This window comes from Cynocephalus volans, chromosome 6, assembly GCF_027409185.1.
Source record: "Cynocephalus volans isolate mCynVol1 chromosome 6, mCynVol1.pri, whole genome shotgun sequence".
Taxonomy (NCBI): Eukaryota; Metazoa; Chordata; class Mammalia; order Dermoptera; family Cynocephalidae; genus Cynocephalus; species Cynocephalus volans.
The window spans coordinates 111,578,200-111,589,399 of record NC_084465.1 but is presented as its reverse complement, the minus strand read 5'-3'; the positions used below and the strand labels follow the sequence as shown (position 1 = coordinate 111,589,399).

The following is an 11,200-nucleotide window of genomic DNA, read 5'->3' as shown; positions in this document are numbered from 1 at the left end:
GTGGTCTCGATGACTAACACGCTGAGTGGCTTTGATTTTCTGAAACAACAAATAACTCTTGTAAAAATTTGAGACTGAATTATATGTACTCTTCTCACAATGTACATGGTAGCGGGATTCCTGGAAAATTCAGTACATGTTACAATCATATAAAAATATTAGGTGCTTATTTGTAAAATGGAGTTTGGTTCTTGGCTCAGATAATTGTAACAGATTTCACCTGCTTACATGTCTGCCTGGATCTTGGACGATGTCCTGGGAAGCAGGGTGTTTATTCTGTGGAATGGGATTTATCAGCTCTTTTCTAGAGATCAACCCTTGCTTTCACTCAAATTAAAAAGCCAGTAGCATTCCCTATTCATGGAATCAACCCAGGTTGAAAATCGCTGCTCTAATCCATTTATTTTGCAAATATGAAAACTAAGGACCCGTGGGTGAAATGGTTTGTCTGTGACCACACAGCCAGTCAGTAGCAGTGCTAGATTATTATTACCAGTTGTAGTGATGATAGAAATTATATATTCAGCATCTTTGTGTCAGCCTAAAAGAAGAAACTGAGGCAAAAATAAAAAAACAGTTTATTTGGGCCAAATTTTTGGATTGCAGCCCGGGAAACACAAACTCAGTTGCCTTGAATATATGCTCCAGAGGACAAGAGGGAAATCAGTAGTATTTAAAGGAAAGAAGGAGAATCTTAAAGGGGCAGTCCCAAAGATTTTTGTGGAGAATTTACATTGGTTCACTTAAATAACATAAGCTATCGTTGCCTATACATTGCTTGTAGCATCATAAAGTCCAGGAAAGTTAAAACAAAGAAAGAGTGAGGGTCATGTTGTAAATCTTGTGTCAACATTCAGTTAATACATACTTGCTAGTGGCAGCAGCTTGTCTGGTAACTGCTACTGCTACTAGAATGTGCTTTCTTATCAATTATCGTGGACAAGGGTAAGGAAGACGTGACGGAAGCTCCGGGTTCATATCTCTCCTGGCCTGATAAATTTAGCAGAACTTGCATATCTCAGATTGCTCTGAGTTACTTTTTTTTTTCTTTCTCTCTCATTTGGGTTTGTTAATCATTTGACCCAAGAGGAAACATAGGGGTAAAGTAAAAGTGTCCTATAATGCTTTAAAATAACAACTTTCATTTCTCAATTATGAATGCAATTTCCTAGAGAAGTTGGAAAATGCAGAAAAAGCAATAAGATAAAAAAAATGACTTCTACTGTCATCACCTAGAAATAACTACTGCTAACATCTTGGTAAGTGTTGTTCTAATTTACACACGCACACACATATACATTTTTACTGAAATCGGATTATGTCCTTTATATTCCATTTCAATTATTTTTATTTAACATAGTATGAAAACATTTTTATGTCATTATGTGAATTCTTCTACAATATCATAAAGACTTCCTAAGTGCTCCATTCAATAAATGCTCTGTAATTTATACAACTGACCCCTTCGTGTTGGACATTCTCTTTTTTAGTTTGTTTTATATTTTAAACAGTGCCACAAGATTATCATCAGGATGATGATAAAAACAGTGGTTGACTAAGTGGATTCTGGTGTCAGACTTCCTGGAATCAAATCTCAGCTCTATCACTTGTTAGTTCTGTGACATCGAGGAGATATTTGAACTCTCTGGGATTCATTTTCCTCATCTGTAAAGTGGGGTTATGATAGTTCCTCCCTCACTAGGTTATTGCAAGGATTCAATGAGTTAATTCACATAAAGCACATTGAACAGTGTCTGGCCTCTCGAAAGTACTCACTCAATGTGGCTCCGTCATTATTGCAATTCTTTGTGAACAGGCATTATATATATATATATTTTTAAGGTAAATTCCCCAAAACAAAATGGCTAGGCTGAAAGATACGATTTTTGATATTCTATGATAACCTGATCAGCAATGGAAATTTATTATTACTGCAAACTGGTAAGTTGATTTTTCCTGTGGGAACCTTGATGAGCAGTCTGTGTGTTCTGTAGACAGGTTTTGAGGTCATGTTCTTCCATGTTAGCCAAGTTTTTTTGTTTTGTTTTGTTTGTTTTTGCACTTTCCTTTTTTAGGGCCGTTTTAGGTTCACAGCAAATTGAGAGGAAGGTACAGAGATTTCCCACATACTCCCTGCCCCCCCCCAACATGCATCGTCTCCCCCATTATCAACATCCCCCACCAGAGTGGAACATTTGTTACAATTGATGAACTTACATTGACACATCATTATCACCCACAGTCCATAGTTTACATTAGGGTGCATTCGGTGTTGTACATTCTGTGGATTTTGACAAATGTATGTTGACATGAATCCACAATTACAGTATCATACAGAGTAGTTTCACTGTCTTAAAAATCCTCTCTGCTCTGCCTATTCATCTTTCCCACCCCCCTAAACCCTGGCAATGGATCTTCTTACTGTCTCCAGAGGCCCTGGCTTGTGATTGGCATCTGAAGTAGGGGCAGTCTTGGGGGACTGAGCCTTTAACCTGTGGGGTTTGACTTTACTTCCAAGTAGATAGTGTCTCAATTGAATTGAATTGTAGGACATCCAGTTGGTGCTGGGAGAGTTGGAGAATGGGTTGGTGTGGAAAAATCCCACCTATTTGGTGTCAGAAGTAAAGGAGCAGAGTTCTTCCTTTGGCGTGTAAAGTGCCCTCTTTTTTAGCCCATTTTGCAACCCCACAGTCATAAGTCTTACACAGCCACAGCTACTGCATCGACGTTTGGGATTTACAGTGTACAAAGCACTTCTGTTGTAGACAACTTGTGCAATGACAGTTGGTGGGGTGGAAGGAAGGGAGAGGAAGAGGGGGAGCTGTGAGTACCAGGGCAGCCTGCATTAGGACCAGGTGGATGGGACTGGAAATTTATTCCTGACTTAATTAGCTCAAACTCTACCTCCCAGGACTTGGTGATTGTGACTCTGAGACTCAAAGACTCAGTCTTTGCAGAGTTGATGTCATTTTAGAGCTGCAATGTGGCCCTCTTTTGCCATCTGAAGGTAGAAGCAGACAAATCAAGGGGAAATATGAGGTGCTTTCAGGGAGAAGACAGCAACTGCAGAAGCCAGTAGGCGGGAACATGCTAGGTGCATTCAAGCAGCAGAGAGGAGGTCAGTGATCCATCATGGAGTTGGTAGGCAGTGGGGTTGGACAGATCTTGCCAAGCCTGGCGGACACATGATAAGGAGGAGAGTATGTATTTTAAGTGGCAAGAGGAAACCATTGGAGGAGGGGGATGGTTAAGCAGGAAAATGACAAGATCTGATCTTTTCTGAGAGGTTGGCTCTGACTGCCAGGCGCACAGGCGTGGACAGGGCAGGGGGTCAGTCGGGAGGCAGTGGTGCTGGGTGAGATGAGTGGTGCTGAGTTAGGAGGGAAGGAGCAAGGAGGAGCCATTCCAACTGCCCCTCTGAGCTGTGGTTCTTTTCTCTATAACCTGGACACCAAAGGTTCCCACTGACCTCTTAGGGATGATCAAGGTTAAATGATGCAATGCATGGTAAGGGTTTGGTCCAGAGGATGTTCTCAGCAAGTGGCAATTGCTGCTGTGGATGATGCTGTTATTTCCCTAATGATAAAAGAGAGCCCTCCCCAAGCTGATATCCCAGTGTGGGAAACAGACAAAACAAAGTGCTAGGATTGAGTCGGTAGGGGGCACTGTGGCAAGCCACACTCATCCATGGAAATTCAGGCTGCCTCCAGTCACTGGCTATTACAAACAACCCTGCAAAGAATATCCTGTACAAATGTTATCGATTGTGTTGCAGAATTCAAAATTTTTATGTAGTTAAATTTATTATTCTTTTTTGGTTTCTGAGTTTGGGTCAGACTTAGTAAGGTCTTTCCTTACTATGATAACCTAAAAAAAAAAAAAAAAAAAAAAAATCCCCACCTTTTCTTTTAGTACTTCCATGATTTTACTTTTTTCCTTGGGTTTTCTTTTGTATAAGTTATGAGGTTGCTATCCAAATTAGTTTTCCCAGATGCTCTGCTAGGCACTTCAGGCAATTGCTCCTACCACAGCCCTGGAAACTATGTTCTAGTTTTATATCTTCATTTTATAGGTGAGAAAACAGAGGCTCAGAAAGGTTGAGACACATGGCCCAGCTCACACAGGAAATAATTGGAAACCAGTTTCCCACCCAGTAACCCCCCAATCACAATAAAAATAGCCTTTATTTTGAGCCAAACAATTATTTAAAAACACACACACACAACTTTCTGTTTTAGAACAGTTTTCTATTTTCAGAAAAAATTTGAGGATAATACACAGTTTTCATACTCTATTCCTCTACCATTAACATCATACATCAATATGGTACATTTCGCACAATTAGTGAACTGATTGTGAACTAATTAAAACATGATTATTAACTAAAGTCCATATTTTGTTCAGATTTCCATAGTGTTTACTTAATGTATTTTAACTTGTGTTCCAGAATCCCGTCCAGGATTTCACATGAGCATATCTCTTTAGTCTTCTCTTGGCTTTGACAGTTTCTCAGACTTTGCTTTTTCAAAAGTTGTTTTTTTTTAAATGATCTCGACAGTTTTGAGGAGTAATGATCAGGTATTCTGTAGAATGTCCCTCAATTGGGGTTTGTCTGTTATTTTTCTTATAATTAGACTGGGATTACAGGTTTTGGGGGAAAAGGCCACAGAGGTAATGTCATTCTCATCACATCATATCATGGGTGAACACGATTCACATGACTTATTGTTGATTTTTCTTTTTTAAAGCTATTCTACTTTTTATTTAATTTTTTGACAGCTGGCCAGTATGGGGATCCAAACTCGTGACCTTAGTATTGCAAGGCTGTACTCTAACCAACTGAGCTAAGCGGCCAGCCGCCTTGGATGATGTTAACCTTGATCACCTGCTTGAGAAAGTGTTTGTCAAGTGTAATCTGTAAAGGTCCCCTCCCTCCCTTCCACACTGTACTCACGGGAAGGTTGTCACTACGTGCAGCCCACACTTAAGGAGTAGAGAGTTAAGCTCCACCTCCGTGAAGTATCTACGTAAATAATTTGGAATTCTGCTCAGGAAATTTATCTACATTTCCCCCTTTATTATTTATCTACTCATTTATATTTGGCAATTACCTTTAATTTTATGTTTTAAACTGCAGATGAATAGATGTATAGAGGGAGAGAAAAAACGTGGATATGGTGCAAAATTTAAGACAAACACTGCATGCAGTGAAAATCCTTCCTCCACCCAGTCTCCCCACTCCCCACCCGAGGCAACCGCGGGGAGCCGATTTCTTGTACCCTCTAGAGGGATATCTTAGGCATTTGCAAACATGTACAAATATATTCTTTTTTTTTTTTTTTTTTCCTGTATCCCAGCGGTAAGTTACTAGATACGCTTGTTCGGTATCTTGGTTGTTTATTATTATTATTATTATTATTATTATTATTATTATTATTATTATTATTATTATTATAAATGAGACATCTGGGAGGTCGCTGCTTGTCACCGCCGCTGGATGGAGGCTTCGCGGATCTCCAGGGCTCTGCAGCCGGGTCTCGCGTCCCCACGCCGGCCCCCTCGGGTGGTCGCGCGGGCTGCGGGCGTGGGAAGGGCCGCCTGGGCGCCCCGCCCCGGGCTCTGTGACGTCGGCGCCGGAACCTGGAATCCCGGCTCAGGGAGGGAAGGCCTGGGAGGCGGAGGCGGCCGGAGCGGGTCCCCGGCGTCCTCTCCGGAGCGTGGCGCGCAGCCATGAGCGACTCCAGTGCCAGTGCGCTCCCGTCCGGCAGGCCCAGCAGGCAGCCGGTCGGCCACCAAGGTAGGACGGCGGGGATCGCGCGCTCGGGGACGGTGCTCCCGGCTTCGGGGGACGCACGGCGGGCGCCGGGTGCTGGAGCTTGGCGTGGGTCACGGTCCCCTCCCACCTCTCTGCGCCGGCTGCTCCTGGCTTTGGGGAAAAGCAGGTGGGAAGGGGGATCTTTCTTATTCCTGCCTTTTCTCCTCCAACCCATCCTCATCCAATTCAGAGGGAGCATGGCGCTGGAATGGCAGTCCGGACCGTGGTGGGTTGGCTTTCCAGGTATTGACCGAGGGATCCCGGGCCAATCTCTAAATACTAACCTTGTCTGTTCAGTGAAAAGATTGCGAGAGCCCCGTCAGCCCTAACATTCTGGTCTGACGGGCCTGCCTCCTAGATATTTCAGACTTTACCATTAGACCGTCTTGAAACTGAATTCTGCTTTGGCTGTTTATTGCTGTGTGATCTTTGGTAAGTCGCTTGCCTTCTCTGAGCCTCAGATTCTCCAGCAGTAAAATGGGAATAAGATAGGAGGCGGTGGGATTAGCTGAGAAATGTGTGAAATGGCTAGCACAGCACCTGGTACATAGAAAGGCACAATAAATAGGAGCCAGCCAAGCATTATAATCCTTTCTCTCTCTCTCTCTCTCTCTCTCTCTCTTTTATTCGTTAAAACTTGCAGTGAAGTGTACAGCACCATGAATTTTTACATAAATATATACAAGCACCAGAAAAGTTGGCAGCACCCTGGCAGGCTTCTTTATAGCATTTGTGTCTTATATTTGTCCTGAACAAAACACAAGACCCTGCTGTGGGTTTTATGTGCAACATTTTCTCCATTTCAATTTGAGAATAGAGATTTCACAAAACAAAGGCTTTAGAGTAAAACACATAGGACCCTTGCAGTTAGATTGTTCTCAACATCTAGAAGAAAAAAAAAAATGTAGAAGAGATCCAAACCCTGGGAAAACGCTTAGGAACCAGAAAACAAAAGTCAGGCTGGATTCAATGCCAATTATTTTCCAGCTCAATATTGCTGGCGTCATCTCAATTTTAGCTTTTTGATAATAGCAATTCAACTATTTTTCTGGTTGGTACTTATCTTTCTCTTATTTTAGCACAGGCCATTACCTTGAAGATGCCAGCTTCTGTTTCCCATACAGAGGTTGTGCTATTCATATTTCTTGGATCTTAGCTGAGTGTTTAAGGGGACTCTACGTGTTTTTTTATGAGTACTATTATTATTGGGGGGGGGCATGGCTGACTGGTGTGAGAATCCAAACCCTTGACCTTGGTGTTATAACATGAGTATTATTACTGGTCCCTCTAACTAAAAGGTCTCCCCTGCCCCTTGGACAGATGATGTTTTATGGCTTTGTACCCACCAACATGGGTGGGAGGCTCAGAAAGGACTGTATTTGTAACTTTGTAGCACTTTGTAAACAGTGACCAGTTGTATGGGCACCAAGGGAGGACAGTTGGGTGGGGTGCAGGAGACAAAGGGACTTGATTTAAAGAGTAGGAAGTATGGATACTTCTAGATGATGAGGAAGATCACTCCCCTGTTTAACTAAAACTTTCCAGTGGCTTCTTGCTGTTCTGAGAATTAACTTTGGGCTCTTCCATGGCAGCCACCAAGTCCTGGTGATTCGACCCCAGCCCACCTCTCCAGGCCCTCGTCACCTCCAACTCTCCCTTAACCCACCTTGCTCCAGCCACACTGGCTGCCTTCCCATTCTTCCAACACATCAAGGTCATTTCTGCCCCAGGGCCTTTGCATCTGCTGTTCTCTTTGCCTTGATTTCACTTTTCTCTGACCCTCAGTTGGCAGCTGCTTCATCTGCCTGTCAGGTCTCTGCTCAAATGTCACTCAGAGAGGCAGACCTCTGGGCCATCTTGTCGGAAGGAATGTCCCCATCTCTCCTCCCCTTTCCAGTTACCTTGCTCGTTCTTTCAAAGTATTTATGACCATCTGAAGTCGTCTGGTTTGATTGTTTCCTGGTTTAGTAGCTGTCTCTCCTTCTAGAATGTGGGTGCCATAAGACCAGGGGCTTTGTATTGTTTCCCTAGAAACTAAAATGGTGTCTGGCACTAGCAGATGCTGCTTATATTTTGAGTGAATGAAGGAGTAGAGTGTACCCTCAACCGTGCTGGCAGCTGTAATGTAGTGATTATCAATCTGGACTCTGGAGTCTTAGGTGCAAATCCTTGTTTCTCCACTTACTGGTTTTGTCTTTGGGCAAGGCAATTAAGGGTTTGGTGCCTCAGTTTCCTTATGAATTAAACAGAGATAATGATACTACCTACTGCAGAGGGCCATTATAAGCATTAAGTGGGTTCACTTATATAGAAAACTTAGTATTTGTCTTAGTTACCTATGCCATTATAAATTACCCCAAAACTTAATGGCTTAGAACAATAATAATCACTTAGACTATCTCACAGTGTTTGTGGGTCAGATATCGGGAGTGACTTATCTGGGTGGCCTGCCTCAGAGTCTCAGGAGGTTACAATCAAGGTGTCGGCTGGGGATACAGTCATCCAAAGGCTTGACTGGGGCTGGCAGATCCCTCCTAAGCTGGCCTTTTCACGTGGATGGTGACTTGAGCTGGCTGTTGGCAGGAGGCCTCAGTTGCTCTCCATGTGGACCTCCCAGAGGGATGCCTGAGTGTCCTTCTGACATGGCAGCTAGCTTCCGCCAGACTGGATGATCCAAGAGAGAGTAAGAGGGAAGCTGTAACATCTTCTATGATCTGGTCTCGGAAATCACACTGTTATTTCTACAGAACCTTATTGGCCACATAGGTCAGCCCTATTCAGTGTAGAAGGGGCCCGTGTAAGGGCATGAATGCCAGGATATTGGGAGGGGAGGATCACTGGGGGGGGCCATCCTGGAGAGTGGCCATGGTACCATGTAAGTGTGAACTGTTACTATGGATGTCTGTGCCTCCCCTGCTAGACGGTGGGCTCCAGAAGGGCAGGGGCTGACCCTGTTTGGTTTACCCCAGTGCCTGGTGCATAGCAGGCCTCCAGTGAAGAGTAGCTGAGTGGATGCCCTTCTTGATTTGGTCCCCCCATTTCCCCCCAACACCCACCCAATGGTCTCCATGTTGCTTCCTGAGCCTGCTAAGCCCCTCTTCCTCTACCAAGGGGACCATTACTGTACTTGCTTATAAGACATGCATACTCTTCTTCTTTCAATCTGGTCTCACTTCCTCCTGAAAGCCTTCCTGGACTACCTCCCCTCCCCAGGTTGGACTCTGTGTCCTTTCTCGGTGCCTACACAGCCCTAGCCTCACCCTGTCGAAGTATCTATTGAACTGTATTCTTGCTTCTCTTGAGGTGTGTTATTTATTTATTTATTTATTTATTTTGTCTTTTTCGTGACCGGCACTCAGCCAGTGAGTGCACCGGCCATTCCTATATAGGATCCGAACCCGCGGTGGGAGCGTCGCTGCGCTCCCAGCACCGCACTCTCCCGAGTGCGCCACGGGCTCGGCCCGAGGTGTGTTATTTTTAAGAGCAGGGATTTTGGAATTGAGCAATCCTGGGTTCAGACCGTGACTTGGCCCCTTATAAGCTGTGTGGCCTTGAGCAAGTTACTTCTTTTTCTGAGCCTTAGTTTCCCCATCTGTAAAGTGGAGGTTTTGATAGGAGTAGAAGCTGGGGGACCACCTTGTCTCCGGGGCCCCCTAGAAGGGGGATTACTGCCCTGACCTAGCCCCTGCCTACCTCTCACCTTTCTTTTTCTTTATCTCTCTCCTCCCTCCCTCCTTTCTTTCCTTCCTTCCTTCCTTTTATGGAGGTATAATTCACATAACAAAATTAACCATTTTAAAGTGTACAATTAAGTGGCATTTAAGACATTCACAATGTTGTACAACCACCACCTCAGTCTAGTTCCAGAACATTTTCATCACCCTGAAGGAAACTCCATATCCATTTAGCATCCTTCCCCATTCCCTGGCCCCCAGCCTCTTACAGCCAGTGACCTGCTTTTTGTCTCTGTGGACTTGCCTATTCTGAACATTTCATATAAACGTCTGCCTTCTTTCACTTAGCATAATGCTTTCAAGATTCATCCATGTTGTAGCGTGTATCAGTACTTTATTCTTTTTTATGGCTGAATAATATTCTATTATATGGATGGACTACATTTTGTTTATTCACTTATCTGTTGATGAATATTTGTTTTTTTTTTTTAAAGATGACCAGTAAGGGGATCTTAACCCTTGACTTGGTGTTGTCAGCACCACACTCTCCCAAGTGAGCTAACCAGCCATCCCTATATAGGGATCCGAACCCGTGGCCTTGGTGTTATCAGCACCACACTCTCCCAAGTGAGCTAACCGGCCATCCCTATATAGGGATCCGAACCCGTGGCCTTGGTGTTATCAGCACCACACTCTCCAAAGTGAGCCACGGGCCGGCCCCTTCACTGATGGATATTTGGATTGTTTACACCTCTTGACTCCTGTGGATAGTGCTGACATGAACATTCATGTAGAAGTTTTTGTTTGAATATCTGTTTTCAGTTCTTTTGGATATATGCCTAGGAGTGGAATTGCTGGATCACATGGTAATTCTACATTTCACTTTTCTTGAGGAATGGCCAAACTCAGTGATTCTCAGCCCTTTTGTGAGGGGTGACTATGATCATTCACCCATTAGTTGGTGGAGGGTGGACACTGAAGTGACTCAACCAATCTCCAGATCGCTGTGACCAGGCAAGATTGAACCCCGTGTGATAGCTGCAGAGCCACCGCCTCTCTGTGCTCCTCAGGGGACACCACTCTTGGGAGGGGACCTGGAGGGCACTAATGTGACTGTGTTTGGATTAACCCTGCCTGTGTTGGTCAGGGAACACCTGGAATAGGAAAGGGGCAAAAACCCTCAGGGCTCCTCCTGAGGAGCTAGAATCTGTTTTTCATTTTGTTTTGTTTTTAAGATAAATGAAGAGTGCCTCTGACAGTTTTTATAGAACCCGCCTGGCCCAACTCACCAGTTTTCAGCCGTGTGGCCTTGGGCAAGTCTTGTATCTTCTCTGAGCCTCAGGTTTCTCATCTGTAAAATGGGAATAATTATGCTTCTGTCTGCTAAGGTCATGGAGAAGATTTAATAAGATAACCATGTCAAAGACTCAGTACCGTGCCCAGCGGGCACTGGGCACTCACTTGGTAGCTGTTGGTAACTGTTACTATTAGTGGGGCCTTCTCTAGCCCTAATATTAAAAGGTTTGATGACAGCATGTGCCGTGTGCCTGCACTTTCAGGAGCTAATCTACAGTTAAACAACTATGCTTTGGGCCTGCTTCAATCTAATGGACTGTATTAAACTTGAAGCCAAATAACCATTTGACCTGCGGTATTTATTTTTTTCCCTCTTATCTGCTAAGCTTGTTCATCCCGGTTACTCATCACACTT

At 44.1% G+C, this 11,200-nt stretch overlaps 1 protein-coding gene across 3 annotated transcripts in view; it reads left to right on the top strand.

The window, feature by feature from the left end:
- Positions 1 to 5,738: 5,738 nt before the first annotated feature.
- TMC7 (transmembrane channel like 7) overlaps positions 5,739 to 11,200 on the top strand; it is a 47,512-nt gene continuing 42,050 nt past the window's right edge. The window contains exon 1 of one of the 3 annotated variants that reach the window (XM_063099381.1): positions 5,739 to 5,797. The gene's annotated coding sequence lies outside the window, so the exon portion shown is untranslated. Of the gene's footprint in view, positions 5,943 to 6,018; positions 6,059 to 11,200 lie in introns of those variants that run through there. The other 2 variants (XM_063099380.1, XM_063099382.1) reach the window with 2 other exon arrangements.